The sequence below is a fragment of the Marmota monax genome, unplaced genomic scaffold (assembly GCF_021218885.2).
Source record: "Marmota monax isolate L192 unplaced genomic scaffold, Marmota_monax_Labrador192_F-V1.1 WCK01_AAM20220418_F8-fsc00033, whole genome shotgun sequence".
Classification (NCBI taxonomy): Eukaryota; Metazoa; Chordata; class Mammalia; order Rodentia; family Sciuridae; genus Marmota; species Marmota monax.
Window position 1 is genome coordinate 11,850,896 of NW_026694282.1, and position 22,329 is coordinate 11,873,224.

At 34.8% G+C, this 22,329-nt stretch overlaps 1 protein-coding gene across 8 annotated transcripts in view; it reads right to left on the minus strand.

Moving 5' to 3' along the window:
- Caap1 (caspase activity and apoptosis inhibitor 1) overlaps positions 1 to 22,329 on the minus strand; it is a 602,989-nt gene that overhangs the window by 67,285 nt on the left and 513,375 nt on the right. For 4 of the 8 annotated variants that reach the window (XR_009228869.1, XR_009228867.1, XR_009228866.1 and 1 more), the window contains exon 11: positions 18,320 to 18,443. The gene's annotated coding sequence lies outside the window, so the exon portion shown is untranslated. Of the gene's footprint in view, positions 1 to 18,319; positions 18,534 to 22,329 lie in introns of all 8 variants that reach the window. The other 4 variants (XR_009228873.1, XR_009228871.1, XR_009228870.1 and 1 more) reach the window with 2 other exon arrangements.

Below are 22,329 nucleotides of genomic sequence, written 5' to 3' on the forward strand. Positions count from 1 at the left end.
AAAATAATTTGTTTATTCCAATATTTCTGAAGCCAAGACATGTGAGATTACAGCACCAGCATTGCTGTGTATATGGTACTTCTATTTTGCAATCTGTTTATAACAGTCATTTAAACTGCTGTCACCCCTAAAAGGTAAGGTAAGGTAATTACAGTCAGGTTTTCTAGTCTCCCTCTGAACATGTGGAGGGCAATGGAGAAAACAGGCATCATATTAAAAAGTGACATCCAAATGCCTCATTTTTCAATCTGGAGAAATATAAGTACCCAGTGGTGCCCTGGGAGAACAGAAGTCATAGGATAATTTTAGTACTTCTCCATGGTATAACAATTTTATAAAATGGTATGAAACTTTGAAAACTTCTCTTTTATATTAAAACAGACATGACTATATATTCTTGGGGGAAATGACAAAATGTGTATAAATTTTAAACATAAAGCATGACTTCAAAAAAGTGGTTGTGATAACATTTCACCCCTCAAGGTATGCTTTCACTGTTCTTTGCCTTCAGAAGTGCCTTAGGATAAAAGCTGGAGAAGCCCCAGGCTGAGGAGATTTTAAGAAAACCAGTAAGATGAGCAGTATTTACTTTGGAGCTTCCTGCTACTGGGAGAAGACCATGCACTAGCAGCTGTGTAAATTTAGCCACCCTCTTAGCCTCACCCCATGTTCCTCAGCTGAGAGAGAGTGATCAGGTTAGACTTTAAGATTATTTTCAGCTCCATTTCTGACCTGTGTGGGTAAAAGTAGGGGATAGAGAGTTCCTGGGAGAAGGGAAAGATGTATGTAACTCACAGTGTTTGAACTAAAAAAAAAATAAAAAAGAAGAAGAAGACATCTGGTCTCAAATTAGAAGTTAAAAATGAACAGAGAGGAACAGGTGAGAAAATTGCTAAGTGGTACTGTTAAATAGCACTATCATTTACTGTGCTATATGCTATATTTCAACGATTAGCCCTAAATGTGGTTAAAATCGTTTTCATTTTACGGAGAGCAATGAGACTCAGAACTGTAACTTGCCAAATGTCATACAACACATCTGGTTTGACTCCCAACTTCCTATCTTCAACACTGTGCGTCACTGAATGACTGAAACTTGCAGACATAAAGAAATGGACTGATGCTACCTTGTCAAGGAGGGATACTGTTGAAGGCCATAGCCTAGTCCGGATGACTCATGGCATCTTGCCAGAAGGGAGTGGTTGAGAGGTGACACCAGGGAGCCATTGAGATTCAATTGTATATAGACCCCTACTGTCTGCCTCAGGTGCCTGCTACTTTGGTGGGTGGAGTTCTGGTAGAGGGAGTTCCAGTTAGTGTGTGGTGTTCCTGGAAGGGCGTGTGGGTGGCCTTTGTGGGAGTTCGGAAATAAAGTTTGTTTCTGCTTGAGTGGCTCGTGATTTGTGCCCAGCCAGACTGTGGCAGGATACAAGATTTACCAGTTTGTTCTAGACAGAGAAAATTTGCACAGTACTTAGTGCCCTGAGTTTAGAGATCCAGAAATCTCTACTAACTCTTTGAAGGGAAAAAAGAAAAGATAAAATAAAAGGGAAAGTTAGAAGGGAAAAAGAGACAAAGGGAATCAACTCTAATTCCTTCCTTTTCCCAGAATGCCATTCTTTTTAGCTTAAATTTTGAACTCCTTAAAAATGAAAATGCATTGACTGGTTCTGAGATTGTATCAGTCATGTGTAACTACTGTAAATGAATTTCTGCTTCTTCCCAAAGAGCAGATTTTGAAGAGGAGGGAAGCTGTTACAGGATTCTGGTGATAGTGGTCAGTTTGCACCACTCCTTACCATTCTTGACTGCCTCCAGCATGAAAAGTAACACAGGTTGTGTCTCTGTGACCAATTAAAAAGAATGGTTGCAAGTAACAGAAATGCCTTTGAGCTGGGGCATATAATATTGTAGGAATGCAAGGCTTCAGGGAAAATGTGAACCAAACTCCTTGTGGCTTATAGATAGCCCAGTGAGTCCCTGGCTCTCTGCCTCTTTCCTCTGTTCATTTGTTTCTGTTTCATTCTTCCTCTAGTATGACTGGCTTTCGTCATTTCTTCAATTGCATAAGGAAAACCACAGTTGCCAACAGTCACCTAGCATACATTTCTATTCCTAAGTCAGCACACATTAAAATGACTTGGACACTGGAATATCAGGCTCAATTCCAAATCATTAGCCCTCTTGGTTGCTCAAAGCCATGGAAAGTCGGGCTACTGTCATTATAACCATGTGAATGGCAGAGAGGAAGAAGGAGTTTTCAAGAACAGAAAACCATCAAAAGTTGGAGTCATAGCCCAACTAGGATCTACTCTACAGAAGGAAATATTCTCCATTAAATAATTGGATGATTCATGGATCCATCAGGATTTTTTCCCCAGAAGTCTCCTGAGTCAAGATTTTATTACTTAGATGGTTAGATTGTAACACAATTCCCCAAAATATCTCTAGAGAATAACTTTAATGTTGTAGTTGTATTACATTTATTCATATCCTTCTTTCTATAATGGCTTTGGGGCAGCTCACAAAAAGAAAATATGATTTTCTTAATGTAGCCATGGCTATAGAACATTAAAATAATGTGACTAAACTCACTATCAGGCTTGGTGTTAAATCTGATATTAAGACTCACAAATCCTCATATTTTAGTTGCCTAACTTGGGAGCAGAGCACATCAAATAGAGCTGTTTGAGATATTCAATGCTCTGATCCATCTGTCAAATAACCACAACTATGCCTGTATAATTTACGTGAAATTGGGAGAAATCTTTCTCATGTTCAGTAAGAGTAAGACTGCCTGCAAAATAAAACTCACAGAGAAATTCTATCTGCAAAATACTTTTTAGTTTCATGGTTAAAGGTCTATGAAATTCTGTTATGAATAGTGTCAGAAGGTACTTGAGTCTCCTTTCATTCATTTATTCATTCACTTGTTCAATGAATATTTACTGAACACACCTCCTCTGTGCCAAGTACCATGATATAAGTAATACATGGGAAAGGCACAGTCTGTGATCTCTAAGCTCAAAGTCTACTCAACAAGACTATACATTCAGCGCTATAAAGATGAAGTACAGTGAACCAAGAAAACAAAGAATAATCCTGACCAGGATGATTCAAAGACAGCTCACCTCTGAGGTATCTTCATGGTAGTCTTAACAGGACTACAAATAGTTAAATATGGCTAGAGTGTACAACTTGAAAAAAGAAAGTAAGCTACTGTGAGAAATGTGATTGTCTTATTACTTCTTAAAAGCAAGAATTCATTCTATTAACAAACACATAAAGAGTACTCACTATCTGTTCTTAACATGTTCCCTCAGAGATTCAACTAGGAGCAGGTGTGCTGTACTTTCTCCCATGTACTGTAAAACTCAAGGCCCTAGCTCGCAATCAGAATCCCTAATTCCAACTTTCTGGGCTTCATGTAAGACTTCAGCCACTAGGTCGACTTATTCACAGGAACTAAATTTCCATCAACAGCAACTTTTCTTGGAATCATTTCTTCCTAACTTCCAAAACACCAAAGGGTTGAGTCACTTTAGGATAGAATGTGAGTTAATGCAGAACAATGTTATGATATAAGGATATTTCCCAAATTTCTCCATGGATGAGCACCATCTTTCTCATTCCTCCATTGTGTATTGTGGAAGCCGTTAGACTCTACCACTACTCCTACCCCATCCACTGTTCAATTTTCCCATAGTTTTCTAGACTCTATTCCTTCTCAAAATTCATCCTCAATCTGATTTCTGAATTACAGCATCACTAGGAACTTTACTCTCATGAACATCAATGCTCTTTAATTCAACTAACGAAAGCACCTTACTCCAAAATTTCAAGACTCCATAATCTTTTGTATCTCTGTACCCAAGCTCAATTCCCACTATATCCCTCAAAATTCTTTTCTACCGACCCTCATTGGGACTCTATCCAAGTCCATTCTTTATGCACTATATTCAATGATTATACATATTAAAGAAAAAAATAACTAATTTCCTTACTTTATTATCAAAGATAGTTCACTTCTTTCTTTATAGCTTTCTGCCAAATAGGCATTTTAATCATTATAATTAATGTAAGTATCATTTCAACATTGAATATTCTTCTAGCTAAAGTGAAACTGGCTTGACATCTTCTTTCGACTGGGCTAACTCATCATAATGAACAATAAAAGTTCTGTCAGAATTTTTCAAATGAATAATATAACTCCACCCTGTTCCTTTTGCTAAAATGGGTGAATTCCAGGCTAATAAAAAGATCCCTTTGAGATCCTCTGGCTATATGGATATGTAGGAATTTCCTTAAGCCTCATATTTGAAGAATAAGAGTTCACAAAGAAAGCTAAGTCATCTCTAATCTACTTCTAGAAAGGACATATGGAAAAACATTAAAGACAGAAATATTTAGGAACAACATTTCTATGTTAAATATTAAATCCTCATGTGACTCTCCAAAAGAGAGGATATAAGCTTTCTATCCCTAGGGTTGTTAAAAAAAAAACAGTAAACATGTCTCAGATTATTTATTCAGATTAAGCTACACTTTGATCTAGCAGATAGATATGTTGGTCAGTTACTTCAGGGTTACCACTCTACGTTGTGTATCTGTGTGGGTAGCTTTGGGACATCTCCTATCCCTGGCTGCTGTTCTTGTCCTTCTCTTCCTCTCTCTCATTTTCAGTTTCCTCATCACCTACCCTGTAAGAACCCTGGCAGAGAAATATTATAAAGTTCTAGAATTGTCTTGTTCCTAAGATTTAAATACCATCTTTATCAAAAAATCGTTATCAAGGGTTGGTATGCTTTGGACAACATGGTATGCTGAATCAACATGGGGACTGAGGTGAACCCTCTCAAAGACATTTGAGCTCTTATCACATTAGAGAAAATAATCTCGATGGGAAAAGATGCCTTAAGATGTTATTTTGTGCTGAAATTCGTTCTCAAAATAATTTTTAAAATTTTAGTTGATTACTGAGTAAAACAGTAGTTTGGACTCTGTCAGTATAACCGACTGTAGAGTGACAGGGCATACCTGACCCTTGCCATCTTAAAATCAGTTTTCGGTTCATTTTGGCATGATCTATAGAGGTGTTCATTTTATTTTTCAATATTTGTCAAGAAGAGATTTTCAAGTATATTCTTTAGGCCCATTGAAATGTGTAAATGATCATTTTGGTTTAGAAAATATTTATGATAGCTCTAATAAGCTCACACCAGGGTCAGTTAAAAAAAATTCCCCAAAGAAAATAGAAGCTAGAATTTTGCTAGAAGCTTGAACAGTAAATAAAATTATATAAATGCAATACTTATGGGAAAAAAATGTAGAAGTTCAAACGGCAACAAAGAATACCTTCCTTGAACATATTTATGTTCATTTTCAAATGACAAGGAAAAAAAACTTATCTGACTTATCTAAAATAAAAGATTATTTACAAGAATCTGGTGCTTATTCTAATCTGTTAGAGTAAAATCTGTGTAAAAATATTTTCATCTAAAATATATAAATATTAGCATACAGTTTGTGAGTTTCTTTTTTTCTTTCTTCCTTTTTTATGGTTTTATTGTTACCTATTGCTATGTAACAAGTCACCCCAAAACATAAGAGCTCAGAACCAATAACAAAGATTTATTGTCTAACACTCTCTCTATGGGTCAGAAATTTAAGGATAGTTGATCTGTATGGTCCTGTATTAGCCTGTTACAAGGTTGAGGTTAAGATGGTGACCACATCTGCAGTCATCTGCAGGCTTACCTGGGGTTGGAGAATCCACGGCCAAAATGGCTCACTTACATGGCTGTGGGCAGAAGACCATGTTATCTCACCACATGGAACTCTCCACAGGGCCACTTGAGTGTCTTCCCTAAAAATGGCTTCTTGTTTCCCCTAGAGGGAGTGATCCTTGACTAAAAGAAGCTGTGATGCCTTTCATGACCTATTCTCAAAATATATATCATTGCTTTGGGTTCTCTATTAGTAGCACTCTTACCTATAGAATGTGTAGCCCCACTCTGCACTAGTTCCATGTTACATTTGCCAGTCATCACATCTTGAGCCATCCATTAGATGAATCAGCCACCTATCATTCACTAATGATTACTCGCACCTTCAATAGAATAGGTCCACTAAGTGTTCAAGGATGGGCTCAGCCCATCAACGAAAGCCATGTCTCCCTCCTGAGAGTAGAAACTGGCACCACCAGTGACTTTTCTAATTATTTCTCTGAGCTATTGGTTCAGGTACTCCTTCTTCCAAGTCCAATGTTTGCATTCCTGGGCCAGTTCAAGGCTAATCCTACCCTTGCCAGTGTAAGTCTTCTCTTATCTCTTATTCTGAGACAAGGCAGTTTTTCCAATTTCTGCAGCCACCACCATACCTGTGAAGGGTATAGGTGTCTCTTTATGTCTATTTTCCTTAGTTGTGCATGAATGTAATTATGATATGTTATTACCAGAAATTTCCTAATGGAATTATATAATTAAAGAAAGGTATGGAAAGCAAATAATTATTACATGTTACCAGGATATTTGGTAAGTACTTTACCTACAGCATTTCATTTTATTCTCCCAATCACTCAACAAAGTGGAATTTAATCAGTCCCATTTTGCAACTAAACCTAATGTTCACAGTAGTTACATAAATAGTCAAGGAACCCCTTGCTGCTCAGTTGAGTCAAAATAAATTTATCTTCTGAAGGTAAATCTATGACCTTTTCACTCTATAATGTTGCCTTTAAGTTTATTAGAATTTTCTAAGAATAATTACAGAAATGTTTAAAAAAAGTCACAAAATCTATGGAACCTATAAATCTACATACAGGTTCCTAATGTCTGACTTATACTATAATCAAACTGTATACTTGCTTAACAAATTCTATTTCAAATTCTAGATAAAAAATGAATCATGATTTCTCAGTGCTATTTATATACTACTATTTTATATATATGGTTTTCTAGAATGTTGTAATCTAGTTTTAAGTAGGGTATATATAAATAAAATATTTCCTTTCATAGTATTATGGTGTAAATATCTAAGATATTATACGTGTACAGAGGAAACTTCTAGAAGATATCTAGATGATTTTTGGAGCTGTCTTTCTGTTTTATAAAAGGTCTCCAAAAGCTATGAAATAATCTTTTTTTTTTTTTGCATGGTATAGAAATTTTGTTGTACTAGAATGATCAGTGATAAGATCTCCCTCCTATTATTCTACTGGAATAAGCATGAGTGCTTTTATCAGTAATTATTTCTAGGACTTCTGTAGCCCTCTTCCTCAGATTTTTTACCATTAGATCCAAAAAATAAATATCATTTTGGCTCCAATTTTCTCTCAGCTAATCAAATCTTCATATTTTTTATGTTTGAAATAAACTCCATTTTTACTGAAGAATCACAGGAGCTCCTTAGGTCATAAGAAATAATCCTAAAAGGCTATCATCATTTCCTTCTGTAAGGAATTTATCAGTGACATCTAGATGATGCAAACAGTACGAAAGTCAGAGGTAATTTCCCCAAAGTTCATTGAATCTATTCCTGTTGGGCATGAGCACTCATTACAAGAAACTTCTGTTCAGACTAAGTGGAATTAAAAATATAGATTATGCTGGGCCAACAATTATGAGTCATCTGTTGGAGAACCAGATGTATTCAATATTTGTTATGAAGTCCAGAATTGAAAAACATCTAAAGTTATGCTTAAGAGGAAAAAAACCCCTCTCTATTTAATATTATATAGAAAATATCAAATTTACCTCTGTACTAACTGGGAGCAGTACTCATGACACTAATTAATTTCTAGGTTCTCTGCTCTTAATTAATTAGAAACACTAATTAATTTCTAGGTTCTCTGCTCTTGTCCTACAAAATAAATTATAAAACAACAAGTGAAAATAACCTTTTAAATAATGTTATGTTAGTTATTTTGTTCATACTATGTGATCTTGTTTTTGTTTAGAAGTCTCCATTTGTGAAAAAAGGGAAACCTTTCAAAGAAGATCATTCATCTCTATGTGATAAAATTAGGTTATGAAATAATGCATAATCTAAGCCATTCTGCATTAACACAAAAAAAGCCCACAGGAAGAAAGACATCTAAATTCCAATTCAGTGACAATATTGAGATTCAAACAATTGTTTCTTCTCCACTGTAGCCAAAGGCATTTATAATATAAGACTTCATTGCAATGGATAAAGAAAATGATTATCTGATTTAATAGAGGAAGAGAAAGAGCTCTTATCTTAGCCCTGCTGCTTTGGTGCTTGCTGCCCATACTCAATGAAACTGCCTGATCAAGGAGGCACCTGTAACGGTTTTTTTTTTGGTTTTTTTTTTTTTTTTTTGTGGCCTTTGAACTTTAGAACCAAGTCTAACGCTTTTTAAAAAGTATTAGGCCCAATTGGACACAGGGTCTGAGATAAGAGCTGTAGCTCTAAAAATCACATCATCTTGAGTTCAGACTCCAGAACCAATACATACCAGCTTTTATTTTAGACAAATTCATTAATATCTCTAAATATAAATTAGCTATTTTAAAAAGTGGGGATCAAAATAGTATATATTCCAGTGAGTCATCTTAAGAATTTAATGTAATAAGGCTTATGGAACACCAAGTCCAACACCTGGCGCAGAGTAATGTCCAACAAACAGCAGCTGTTGTACTTAAGTTTGGCTCTTTCCAATACTACTTAAGTGTCTGATGGTGATGGAATACAAAGGAAAATATCTCAATAAGTACCTTCCCAAAGGGCAAGCACTTTGTAAATTTGATTATTCCCATTTTAAGCAGAATATTTCCCACTCAAACATGAAACTGTCTTTTCAGCTGCTTTGCACTGCTTTTTAAGAAAAATTCTTTAGATGTTCTGATTAATTTTTATTGATATTTCCTAAATTCTTTGCAGTTAGTTCCCTCGTTTATTGTTGTTAATAGCCTTTATCCTAACGCACTCAACAATATTATGTGCAAGAGAAAGTTTCAGTCCTTTTTATTTTTTATTTTTTTGTATGCATGTTCTTTAGACTTACTACTTTATACTCTGTCCACATAGACCAAGGTTAAGTAGGTAGCAGTGAATTTAGGTAGAGCAACATTTAGCTAAGAATAATTTTATACTAAAATTAATTTTATTTAATTCAATAAATGACAACTCTCTATATCACCTCCATTGGCAGGGGCTTACCACAGGAACAAAGGCTCTTGAAAGTAAAGAACTTATATTAGCCAGAAATCTTAAAATACCTGTTTATTTGTTGCAGCAATCTAGAATTTTTGGACATTTAGCCTTAGAAAGACTCCTGTAAATAGATATAATAACAACATATTTCCTCATATACACTTGTGTACATGCACATTTATAGTCTTGGCTATTCCTGGTACTGTGTACATTTATAAGAAATATTTTAAAACATACTTGAATTACATTCAGGCACTGTAGTTTTGGGAGGGTAATGGAGTAACAATAGTAGTTAATACATTACATCCTTTGTAACATGTTTAAATGTTTCAACAGCTCTATTAGACTTCAAACATGAGCATAAGGAGTAATTCACATAAGGTACATGTCAGTCAATTCATGTGCAAACTTCACAACCCAAGTCCTCCTCTCTCAAAATCATATGGCATTTGTTGCATAACTAAAAGTAGATTCCATTATTTCTTCAAGATATAAACTTATTTATTCTTCAGTATTAATCATCAAACAGAATAGAATTTTGTATATAACATGATTGAATATGCTAGATAGTGCATTATTCTTTAGAAAGCAGAAATCATATAATATTTCAACTATGATATGTTGTCATGGAAACTTTTTAATTTTTTCTATGGTGTCAAACTACTTATTTCCATTATCAAATGCCAAGAAAAAAGGAATGAAAAAAAACTATAGTTTTTCTATAGTAAATCATGAGAAATTATGGATAAAAATCCTTTGAGAAGAAAAATAAAGTTCACAGATTTCTTGAAATACAGTAAAGATAGTTTTCTTCCACATATGCTAAATAGTTAAAAATTGAAACTATTTTTGTTAACTACCACCTAGATATGGGGGGGAGATAAATTTTAGTTAGGAGTTTTAGATTCTTGTTTATATAATTGAATAGGTTTAAAAATTTTAAAAGGTTCAATTATCACAGCAAATAATATCAATAGGCATGGTATTCTATAGTCCAATTTTTCCAGACCAGACTTTGCCAGTTTAGGTTCAGATATTGACACTTCACCAAGATATGTGTTGAGTGGATTCATCTCAAGATAAAAGAAAAAAATGGTAAAAAGGAAACTTTTTTTGTAATTCTTGCCATGAAAATATGATGATTTTGGCATATGTTTATCAACTCTCCTAAAAATCCATAGTGCATGTATAAATACATCCACAAGAGAATAACAAATGGTATTGTCACATTTTCCCAAGATGTCTGATAATCATATCACTCACCTGTTTTCTTATTTTGAGTTTTGAAAACTAATGTTTGATTTTTAAATCACCATTACATGTCAGGATGTGTCCTGTAGGTGGAGAGGCGAGCATTGTTTTGTACAATTGACAAAAAGTCCATTTAGAATGGGTGCATTTGTTTTTCTATTTTGAATATCAGAAAGCTATGGATCAGAATTTACATCATTCTAAGTTATGGAGTCAGGATTCAAATCCAGGTCATGTGACTTCTGAATTTTCTTTTTCCCCAGTCCTGTGAACCTGGGCCTTTTGTATGCTAAGAAAGCACTCTACCACTTAAAGTTAAATCCTCAGCCCAAGAGAGGAAATTATATTAGAAGAGAATCAAAGCTTTATCTGTTGCTCTTATTTTAGGAAAGTGAAATTCAAGCAGTCAATTAGAAAGCTGAAATTAAGAATTTTACAGTGTTTTGCCTTTCTATTATTTTTATAGTTTCAGTGAAGCAGAGTTCATAGGTTCCTTATAGTTTATAAGAGAACTGCTTTTCTTTTCTCTACTTTTTTCTTGTTCAAATAGTGCTTTGACATATAGTACTTCATGAACATATATGCTGATAACTGTTATTCCTCCTTTGCCTTTTTCTAATCCTTCTTTTCAGGCATTCATTGATTCAACAAATATTTATTGAGATGTTGTTATGAAAGAGAATTCTCCTAGGAAGTAGTGATGTATTGATGAGTTCCAAGAGTCATGGCCTCATAGAACTTAAATTCTAATGAGATTAAAAAAAATTAAATCCATTACAGATTGCAAAGCATTCTACAAAAAAAATCAAAGTGATAAATCGATAACATCAAAAACAAAATTTACACTGCAGAAAGGGTGTTTCCACTGATAACTGAAAGAAGACAAAGGAACCAGTTTTGAAGAGTGAAGTGAAGATTATTTCAGAAGGAGGCAACGGCAAATTTCCTAAGTAATAGATAATTTGATATGTCAAGGGGATGCCTTGACTTACACATTTTTCTCAGGTAAGCTGCATTCAGTTCCTTGCCAGCTGAGTTTTATTCTAATAGAAAACCATAGTAAAATTCAAAATTCATTTTTTTGATCCATTGCACAACAATTATGATGTGGGTTCCAATAATTATGATGTGGGTTCTAGACCTGAATGGTTTAACCCTGCCTCTGCCCAGAGTGTACTTTTGGGCATGATACTCAACCTCTCTATCACCTCATCATCTGAAACATGACAATAATAGAATCAACTTCATAGAACTATTACAGAATTAAGTGAGTTAACATTGGTAGACTGCTTAGGAAAGAACTTTGTTTCTATAGAAAAATTTAGAAATATCCTTTGCTGTTAGAAAGGCTATTGTAAAAATGATGAAAGATAAGTGTTGAAATGAATGTGGAGAAAAGAGGGCCCTGGCACACTGTTGGTGGGAATGTAAATTAATACAGCCATTATGAAAAATAATGTGGAGAGTCCTCAAAAAATTAAAAATAGAACTGCCAGATAATTAATCAACCCCCCTAGTGGGTATACATCCAGAGGTAAGGACACCAGTATGTCAATGAGACACCTACTTTCTGTGTTCATTGCAGCACTATTCACAATAACCAAAATTTAAAAATCAACCTAAGTGTCCATCAAAGGAGGAATGGAAAGAAAATATGGTGTATATATACACAATGGAACTCTATGCAGCTTCAAACAAGAAAATCTTGCCATTTGCAACAAAACGAATGAAACTGAGTGACATATTATTAAATAAAGTAAACCAGGCACAGAAAAACAAATGTCATATAATCTCTTATACGTGCACTCTAAAAATAATTGAACCCACAGAACAGAGAGTAGAATGGTGATTAACCAGAGCTGGGGAAGGGAGAATGTTGTGGGGAGATATAGGCCAAAGGATATAAAATATTAGAAGAAAAATATTCAAGAGGTCTATTGTATAATACAGTGACTATAATAATAACATAATAATGTTTTGCACTCTTGAAAATTCCATGTGTGCACATATTTAATTGTTTAGAATAGAAAAATTGTTGAAATATCTCCTTTTAAAACTAGGCTTTGTGAATTAGTTTTTCTTCTCTTCTGCATTGTTAATATGAATAAACTCAAGATTAGGACAACAATGAAATTTTTAAAAAATCAAATTTTAAGCAATAACTTTTTCATAACTTCATATCAATATATAAGATTCAAATTTGAATGTCATTTCTAGGAATAAATTTATTTGCTCAAGCACTGCATATGACTACATTAACCCAAATAAAAAAAATAGAAATATTTTCTGTTCTTTGATGCATATACAAAATTTATCAGTGCTAAAGGACAAATATATTTGAATAAATATATTCATTTTCAACCTCTCACAACATTCTGTTTTCCCCTACTGTTTGATTTTTAATTTGTATTTTTATGCCCATCATATAAACGATGGATTTCCTGTTGCTCTTATTTTATTAAAGGTCTGTAGTGGTCGAGCACACATTTCATATTCAATGCAATGTATTAATAAAAAGAATTTACATATACTAAAATTAACATAAATTTTACTGCTATTTATGCATCCAATCCAGTCATACTCAAGGCAGGTAATGGGTTGTTTGTCTATGTTGCAAATGGAAATAAATCAAGTTATTCATACATCTCAACTGCAAATCCATCATTGTGATATTTTTACACTTTTCTCTTATGTATTTGTCTCTTAGCAGTATGAGAGTACTGATGTATTGATGAGGCACATGCAATAGAAGTTTAAATTTTTTAGTTTAATGACTTTAAACTCCAGGGAAAGGATCTTCAATAATTTTTAAAATGCAATATATACTACTAGCTTCTATAGAAGATTTTCTAACTCTAACTTCAAAGTATAATTAAAAACCTTTGTTTCTGCAGCAATCTCAATCTCTTCATGGCTATCCCACAATTCTTCCAGTTTCTAAGTCTCTCTCTTCCATTTCTGGTATGCCTTCCCTCAGACCAGCTAGAGCTAATCTGTTTAGAACAATACCACCTGGGTTCTTTGCTAGTTACCCTCAAAGGTCAAAACAAAGCATGGACCAGACCATTTCCCCTTTTGGAAATTCAAAGTATATTAAGGAATGGAAAAAAAATGATTAAAACTGAGTTACAAAATGGTGGTATATCTAAAATGCTTATATTTAAGAAGTTAATGATTTGCCTTTGGCACAAACAGAAATACAAAGAAATTTAATTTTGCTATTCTGAGATAATTGCAGGATTTGCAAAAGTTAATTAAATAATTAGAATACAAAAGACAGCAGAGTTTAGAAAAAAAAAAAGACATAGAAATAGAGTTTTATGATGAAGAAGATAGCCTGGTAAGGGGTTTCTGGGGCATTATATGTACCTTATTAAGAAGTTGAGGCCTTTCATGAATGACACCAGAACTAAAGGGTCTTTTTGTCCTTGCTTAGTCAAGTACAAGTCAACAGAAACTCAACAAAGCACAAACATTGTCCTTTTCTGTTGTATAATATTGTGCTTTCCTATTTCTTGATCCTGATTTCCTGTATATAAAATATTATTTTGTTTTTATAATAATCCTTTTAAATCCTTTGTCAAAACAGATATGGCTTCATCACATAAATTCTAGAACAGTATTTGCCATTATAGAAGAAAAAAACATCATAGCAGTATTCAAAATATTTTCTAGAAATTTGTTTTTACTTCCTGGTCACACACAGATTAACTTAATGTTAATCTTCATGTAAAGATTAACATTACTCTAATTACCTCACTCCTCTTCTGACTGCAAAAGAGATTATTATTACTATTAATATCACTAGAGTTAATATTTATTGAATGCTTACTATGTGTATAGTAAGCATAGTAAGGGCATTTTATGTGCATCATCTTACTCTATTTTCACATCATCCATTAATTATCTAATAAAGCTTCTTCATTTTACAGACATAATACCAACTGCCCACTTAGAAAGCTTGAAACAAACAAACAAACAAACAAACAAAAAACAAGTTAGTAATTGTAGCTTCTCTCTCATAGAGAATAAGAATTTTATGCCTTGGAATAACAATTACTGCCCAGAATGGACTTGACTACTTTAAACTCAATTAAAATACAGAAAATAAACCTCTTCACAGTTAAAAAAAAAAAAAGCCTGAATATTGAAAATAAAATTCTACGCATAGAAAGCAAATATACTAAATGAAGAGAAATGAAAGTTAGCATAAACGCAAAAATCCCTTGAAACATAACTTGACTTTGACTATTACAGCCCACTCTTCCACCCACCCTCTCACAGATCTTGCCATGTGAGTGTGGACATATCTTCCTAAATTAGAAAGAGAACCAAACTTGTGGCTGTCCTTCACATTGTCTCATTGCTTCCTACAAAGCACTGGGGGAAGAGATTGTGATAGCTGAGTAGGTGGAGAAATTGTACAGCTATGTCATACCATGAAGAAAAATGAAGAAAGTAGCACCACTGAAGACACTGCTCAAAAAATATATTAAGTCTGCAAAGTGTGTGATGGAGGATGATTTCTTCTTTAGAAAATATCCTTTTGCATGGACTCCAAAAGATACTTGGAGATGGCAGTGCTATAGATGAAAGGGGCATATGTTACCTTTCCAAATACATAAAGTATCCACAAAGTAGGATCTTTGAGTCAAGTGGTGGGCTTTAGGATTCAAAAACAACAACAACAAAAAACGATTACAATGCATCACCAGCAATAGAACTCAAGATAGAAGAAGGCTTTGACTCTCATATGGCAGCTTTAGTGCAAAAACATGCCAAGTTCCCATTAGGTGTTAGAATTCTGAGACATAAATCTAGACTTGGATTAATTGAAATCATTGTTATGTTGTCCAGAAGCAATATTTTGCATAAGTAACCATTTTGAAATTGTGTGTACTTTTAGGAATAGCTGCTTTTATGAATACATGGTAACATTCAAAATAGTCCTAATTGGAAATTATTGGTGATTTTTTTTTCCAAATTCTTGCCCATCTAAAAATTGGGCTTTTTGTCACTATTACAAAATTTGCCTTATTTTTATGGTGCTGGAAGAACCAGAAATCCACATGCAGCAAAATGAAACTAAACCCTTATCTCTCACCATGCACAAAACTCAACTCAAAGTAGATCAAGGACCTCAGAACTAGACCAGAGACCCTGAACCTAATAGAGGAAAAAGTAAATCCAAATCTTTGTCACATTCAATTAGACCTTGACTTCCTTAACAAAACTCCTAAAGCATAAGAAATAAAATCAAAAATTAATAAATAATATGGATTCAAACCAAAAAGATTCTTCTCAACAAAAGAAACAATCAATAAGGTGAAGAGAGAGCCTACATTTTGGAAACAAATTTTTGCCACACACACATTAGATAGAGCACTAATCTCCAGGATATATAAAGAACTCAAAAAACTTAACACCAAAAAAACCAAACAACCCAATTAATAAATGGGCTAAGGAGCGGAACAGACACTTCTCAGAAGAAGATATACAATTGATCAGCAAATATATGAAAAATTGTTCAACATCTCTAGTAATTAGAGAAATGGAAATCAAAACTACTCTAAGATTTTATCTCATGCTAGTCAGAATGGCAGTTATCAAGAATACAAACAACAATAAGTGTTGGCAAGGATGTTGGGGGGGAAAGGGACATTTATACATTGCTGCTGGGATTGCAAATTGGTGCAACCACTCTGGAAAGCAGTATGGAGATTCCTTAGAAAATTTGGAATGGATTTACCATTTGACTCAGCTATTCCCCTCCTCAGTCTATACCCAAAGGACTTAAAATCTTCATACTATAGTAACACAGCCACATCAATGTTTATAGCAGCTCAATTCACAACAGCTAGAATGTGAAAGCAGCCTAGATACCCTTCAATAGATTAATGGATAAAGAAACTGTGGTATATATACACAATGGAATATTACTCAGCATTAAAAGAGAACAAAATTATGGCATTTGCAGGTAAATGGATGGAGTTGAGGATATCATACCAAGTGAAGTAAGCCAATCCCAAAATGTCAAAGGTCAAATTTTCTCTCCAATAAGTGGATAATGATTCATAATTGTGGCAGCATGGGGCACATGGAAAAAATGGAGGAAATTTGATTGGGCAAGAAGGAGGGGAGTGGGGAGAGGGTATGGGGCAGGAAAGATGGTGGAATGTTATGAACATTATTGCCCTAGGTACATGTATGACTGCACATATGATACGATGCTACATCACGTACAATCAGAAAAATGAAAAGTTGTGCTGCAATTGTGTACAATGAATCAAAAATGCAGTCTGCTTTCCTATATCCCTAATTAGAATAAATAAATTAATTTTTAAAAATGTCCCTCATTTTACATTAATAGTTAGTACTCTGTGTAATTTTACACAAGGTATATTAACTATTGCTTAATTTGCAGTGAGAGTGAAGTACACCCGTTAATTTAGAGTTCTAGATGAAATGTCCAACTGGAGCCAGAAAATCTGGTCATAAACTCATCTCTGACCTGACTTGGTCATGTGACCATGGCAAGTCTACTTTGATCTCTCAGGCTCATTTCCCCTGTTGGTGAAGGAGGTGATGAGAACAGATAATAACCAAGGGGGGCAAGGAAGGAGGAAAAGAATCAAACTTTCTTTGAGCTCTAAATATACACAATATATGAAATCAGAGTAAGAAAAACACCACTCCCTATCCTAGACAAATATCTCAAGGAAAGGCAAACAAAACCTAATGCTCATTTCGTTAATTTTACTAAGTAGTGTATCTCTAAAGCAAAAAGACAGTCTGGTAAAGTAGGGCCCTCTGGCCCAATCCATTTTGCAGACAAATTGAGGATGCTGTGAAAAATATGCCACCCACAGCAGCCCAGCTTTAATGTGAAAGTTCAGTGATTAAAAAACAAACAAGCTCACTGCTTTTTTTTATGGGTTCATAACCATCTAAATGATTTCTACACAAACTTGGCTTTGATCATTCACCTTACAAAAGTTGAAGCAGTGAATATGAAATCTACTCTACAATGACATGGCATGATCTGACACTAAAGAGACATGGTTTTCTTCTCAATAAAGAACCCATGGTTTTCATCTGTTAGAATGGAGTGCAGCCGCATCTCAAAACTGATGGATTTGAATGAAATACAAAAGGGCTAGTTAGCACACATGCATTCTTAAGATAAGAAATTTAATGATTCTAGGAAAAATGGCATTGCTCCCATTAAAATTTGGAGACTTGCTCATTGCTCTGTGGGTCCCAGATGTCTAATGCCTTACTTTCTCACTGAGGGAAAGTTGAATTGCATTTATCAATAAAGCGGCACATAGCAAACAAGAATTTTCCAAATCATAGTACAGAAACTGCTCTTTGGAAGTAAACAGCTTGTTATTTAAACTTCATTGCTAAACATTTAGGTTATTGACATGTGAAAACTTCTATAATCATATAGATGTTCTACTGTGTTCATAATTTAGAGGTTTAATTTACACTTTTCACCTTCAGAAGAATTATCCTCTTCTTTCTCACCCAGGATCCAGGAGAACTTAGTTGGGGTAACTTTTTCAGTGTTGGAAAATGTTTCTATAAAGGGATTTGTCAAACAATTTTTGATGCACAATTACTGTTAGAGTGTGTCATTGTGCAAAGACTTTCTTTAACTCAAAACTGTCAAACGTTCACTATTAATTGGAATTAATTAATAATTAACTAGTTAATTAGAAATGCTTAGATTTCAATCATCTTAGAATTTAAATGTCTAAGACTCTAAAAGAAAATGTCTAAGAATCTAAAATATAAAAGATGTTATGGAGGAAAGACTCCAGCAAGGATTTTTGTTTATTTTTGCTTTCTGAGAAAGAGAACCAAAACTTCCCTAGAGGGAAATTACCTTAAAATAAAAGGGAGTTCCAACCTGGTTTGAGTATGTGAGTCCACATCAAAAAGCAGCAGAGTTTCAGGTGATGACACTGTGCTCCTGGTGTTCTCTGGTCTGAATTCTTCTGCTGATAGTGCTTGTCAAAAACCAGAGAAAGAAAACAGGAAATGTATAAGATCTGGGTCCAAAGTTATTAAACATCCAAGAGAGTGCTGCTTTGTGGTTTCTATAGCAGAAAGGAATACAAATGAATAAGATTATCACTTAGAGGGCACAAAACCTAAACACAGGCAAGAGCATCAATCCTAGAAATGAACATGAGGGAGAGGATGACTTGACAGGAACCATGCTAGTCTGCACCCAGAAGAGGAAGCAAAATTGTGGAGATGTCCCTGAGCATGCTAGAGACACAGTAGCTTTCCTGAGCACATATAAGATTAGTAAACCTGGGGTGGGGGGGGGGTAATATATCTCTGACCTTGAAAATTATAATCCTTATGATGAATGACCATAATTTCTCCATTAGCTATTTTTACTGAACTTTCTCTACAGGATTGCAGATTTTGTGATCCACTAGATCCTTTTCTGCAAGATTTAAAGAGCAGTATCAACTAAGCACAACTGCCCTAGTCCACCATAATATGTCTTTCTAAATATGTATGAATTTTCACCAAGACAATAGCTTCAACCAGATCCATGTCTTGCACCAAGACCCCACAAAGATCTCCTAGAATATCAAATATATTGTCATATCCTATTGCTCAAAATTATTGTTTGGCAAGTACTGTGGTTAAATGAGTGCCAGAAAGCATTATGGAGATTCCTCAAAAAACTAAGAATGGAACCACCATTTGACCCAGTTCAGTTGTACCACTCCTCAGTATATATCAAGAGTTAAAATCAGCATACTACACTGACACAGCCACATCAATGTTCATAGAAGCTCAATTCACAATAGTCAAGCTATGAAGCCAACCTAGGTACCCTTCTCAAGAGATGGATAGAAAAAGAAATTGTGGTATTATATACACAATGAAATATTACTCTTCCATAAAGAATGACTTTATGACATTTATTCGTAAGTGGAGACTGTGATCTAGAGACTGTGATACCAAGTGTATTAAGCCAATTACAAAAAACCAAAGGTCATATATTCTTTCTGATATGTGTTTGCTAACACACAATAAGGTGGGGAGGGAGAATAGAAGTTAAGTGGATTAAACAAAGAGGACTAAAGGAAAGGGACAGGAGATAGGAATAGGAAAGACGATGGAATGAAACGGATATAACTTTTCTATCTACGTATATGAATACACCACAGTGAATCTCAATATTGCATACAGCCATAAGACTGGAAAAATAGACCCTACTGTCATGTATAACTAAAAAGAAAAAAATAAATGAGGGCCATAGAATGATAACCTCTAAGGTTCTCTGAAGCTTTAAAGTAATTGCAATTATATAATCACCATCCACCCAAATTGAATAAAAACCTATAATTATGATTTACTGCTATCTAATAACTCAACACCTTCTTTTCTGACAATTACATTCTAACTTTAGGCACAAAAATATTGGCTTATATTTTTGGAATACTAACCATGGGTGTGGGACCATTTCAATTTCTAATGGCTTAATATATCTACTTGTTGTGGTTTTTTTTTTTTTTAATTTTTTATTGTTGGCTGTTCAAAACATTACATAGTTCTTGATATATCATATTTCATTTCATAATTTGATTCAAGTGGGTTATGAGCTCCCATTTTTACCCCATATACAGATTGCAGAATCACATCAGTTACACATCCATTGATTTACATATTGCCATACTAGTGTCTGTTGTATTCTGCTGCCTTTCCTATCCTCTACTATCCCCCCTCCCCTCCCCTCCCCTCCCCTCCCCTCCCCTCTTCTCTCTCTGCTCCCTCTACTGACATTCGTTTGTCCCCCTTATATTATTTTTCCCCTTCCCCTCACTTCCTCTTGTATGTACTTTTGTATAACTCTGAGGGTCTCCTTCCATTTCCATGCATTTTCCCTTCTCTCTCCCTTTCCCTCCCACCTCTCATCCCTGTTTAATGTTAATCTTCTTCTCATGCTCTTCGACCCTACTCTGTTCTCAGTTACTCGCCTTATATCAAAGAAGACATTTGGCATTTGTTTTTTAGGGATTGGCTAGCTTCACTTAGCATAATCTGCTCTAATGCCATCCATTTCCCTGTAAATTCTATGATTTTGTCATTTTTTAATGCAGAGTAATACTCCATTGTGTATAAATGCCACATTTTTTTATCCATTCATCCATTGAAGGGCATCTAGGTTGGTTCCACAGTCTAGCTATTGTGAATTGTGCTGCTATGAACATCGATGTAGCAGTGTCCCTGTAGCATGCTCTTTTTAGGTCTTTAGGGAATAGACCGAGAAGGGGAATAGCTGGGTCAAATGGTGGCTCCATTCCCAGCTTTCCAAGAAATCTCCATACTGCTTTCCAGATTGGCTGCACCAATTTGCAGTCCCACCAGCAATGTACAAGTGTACCCTTTTCCCCACATCCTCGCCAGCACTTGTTGTTGTTTGACTTCATAATGGCTGCCAATCTAACTGGAGTGAGATGGTATCTTAGGGTGGTTTTGATTTGCATTTCTCTGACTGCTAGAGATGGTGAGCATTTTTTCATGTACTTGTTGATTGATTGTATGTCCTCCTCTGAGAAGTGTCTGTTCAGGTCCTTGGCCCATTTGTTGATTGGGTTGTTTGTTCTCTTATTGTCTAATTTTTTGAGTTCTTTGTATACTCTGGATATTAGGGCTCTATCTGGAGTGTGAGGAGTAAAGAGTTGTTCCCAGGATGTAGGCTCTCTATTTACCTCTCTTATTGTATCTTTTGCTGAGAAAAAACTTTTTAGTTTGAGTAAGTCCCATTTGTTGATTCTAGTTATTAACTTTTGTGCTATGGGTGTCCTATTGAGGAACTTGGAGCCCGACCCCACAGTATGTAGATCGTAGCCAACTTTTTCTTCTATCAGACGGCGTGTCTCTGATTTGATATCAAGCTCCTTGATCCATTTTGAATTCACTTTTGTGCATGGCGAGAGAAAGGGATTCAGTTTCATTTTGTTGCATATGGATTTCCAGTTTTCCCAGCACCATTTGTTGAAGATGCTATCCTTCCTCCATTGCATGCTTTTAGCCCCTTTATCAAATATAAGGTAGTTGTAGTTTTGTGGATTGGTTTCTGTGTCCTCTATTCTGTACCATTGGTCCACCCACCTGTTTTGGTACCAGTACCATGCTGTTTTTGTTACTATTGCTCTGTAGTATAGTTTGAAGTCTGGTATCGCTATACCGCCTGATTCACACTTCCTGCTTAGCATTGTTTTTGCTATTCTGGGTCTTTTGTTTTTCCATATGAATTTCATGATTGCTTTCTCTATTTCTACAAGAAATGCCGTTGGGATTTTGATTGGCATTGCATTAAACCTATAGAGAACTTTTGGTAATATCGCCATTTTGATGATGTTAGTTCTGCCTATCCATGAACAGGGTATATTTTTCCATCTTCTAAGATCTTCTTCTATTTCTCTCTTTAGGGTTCTGTAGTTTTCATTGTATAAGACTTTCACCTCTTTTGTTAGGTTGATTCCCAAGTATTTTATTTTTTTTTTTGAAGATATTGTGAATGGAGTGGTTGTCCTCATTTCCATTTCAGAGGATTTGTCGCTGATATACAGGAATGCCTTTGATTTATGCGTGTTGATTTTATATCCTGCCACTTTGCTGAATTCATTTATTAGCTGTAATAGTTTCTTTGTAGACCCTTTTGGGTCTGCTAGGTATAGAATCATGTCATCTGCAAATAGTGATAATTTAAGTTCTTCTTTTCCTATTTTGATGCCTTTAATTTCTTTCGTCTGTCTAATTGCTCTGGCCAGTGTTTTGAGAACTATGTTGAACAGAAGTGGTGAGAGAGGGCATCCCTGTCTTGTTCCAGATTTTAGAGGGAATGCCTTCAATTTTTCTCCA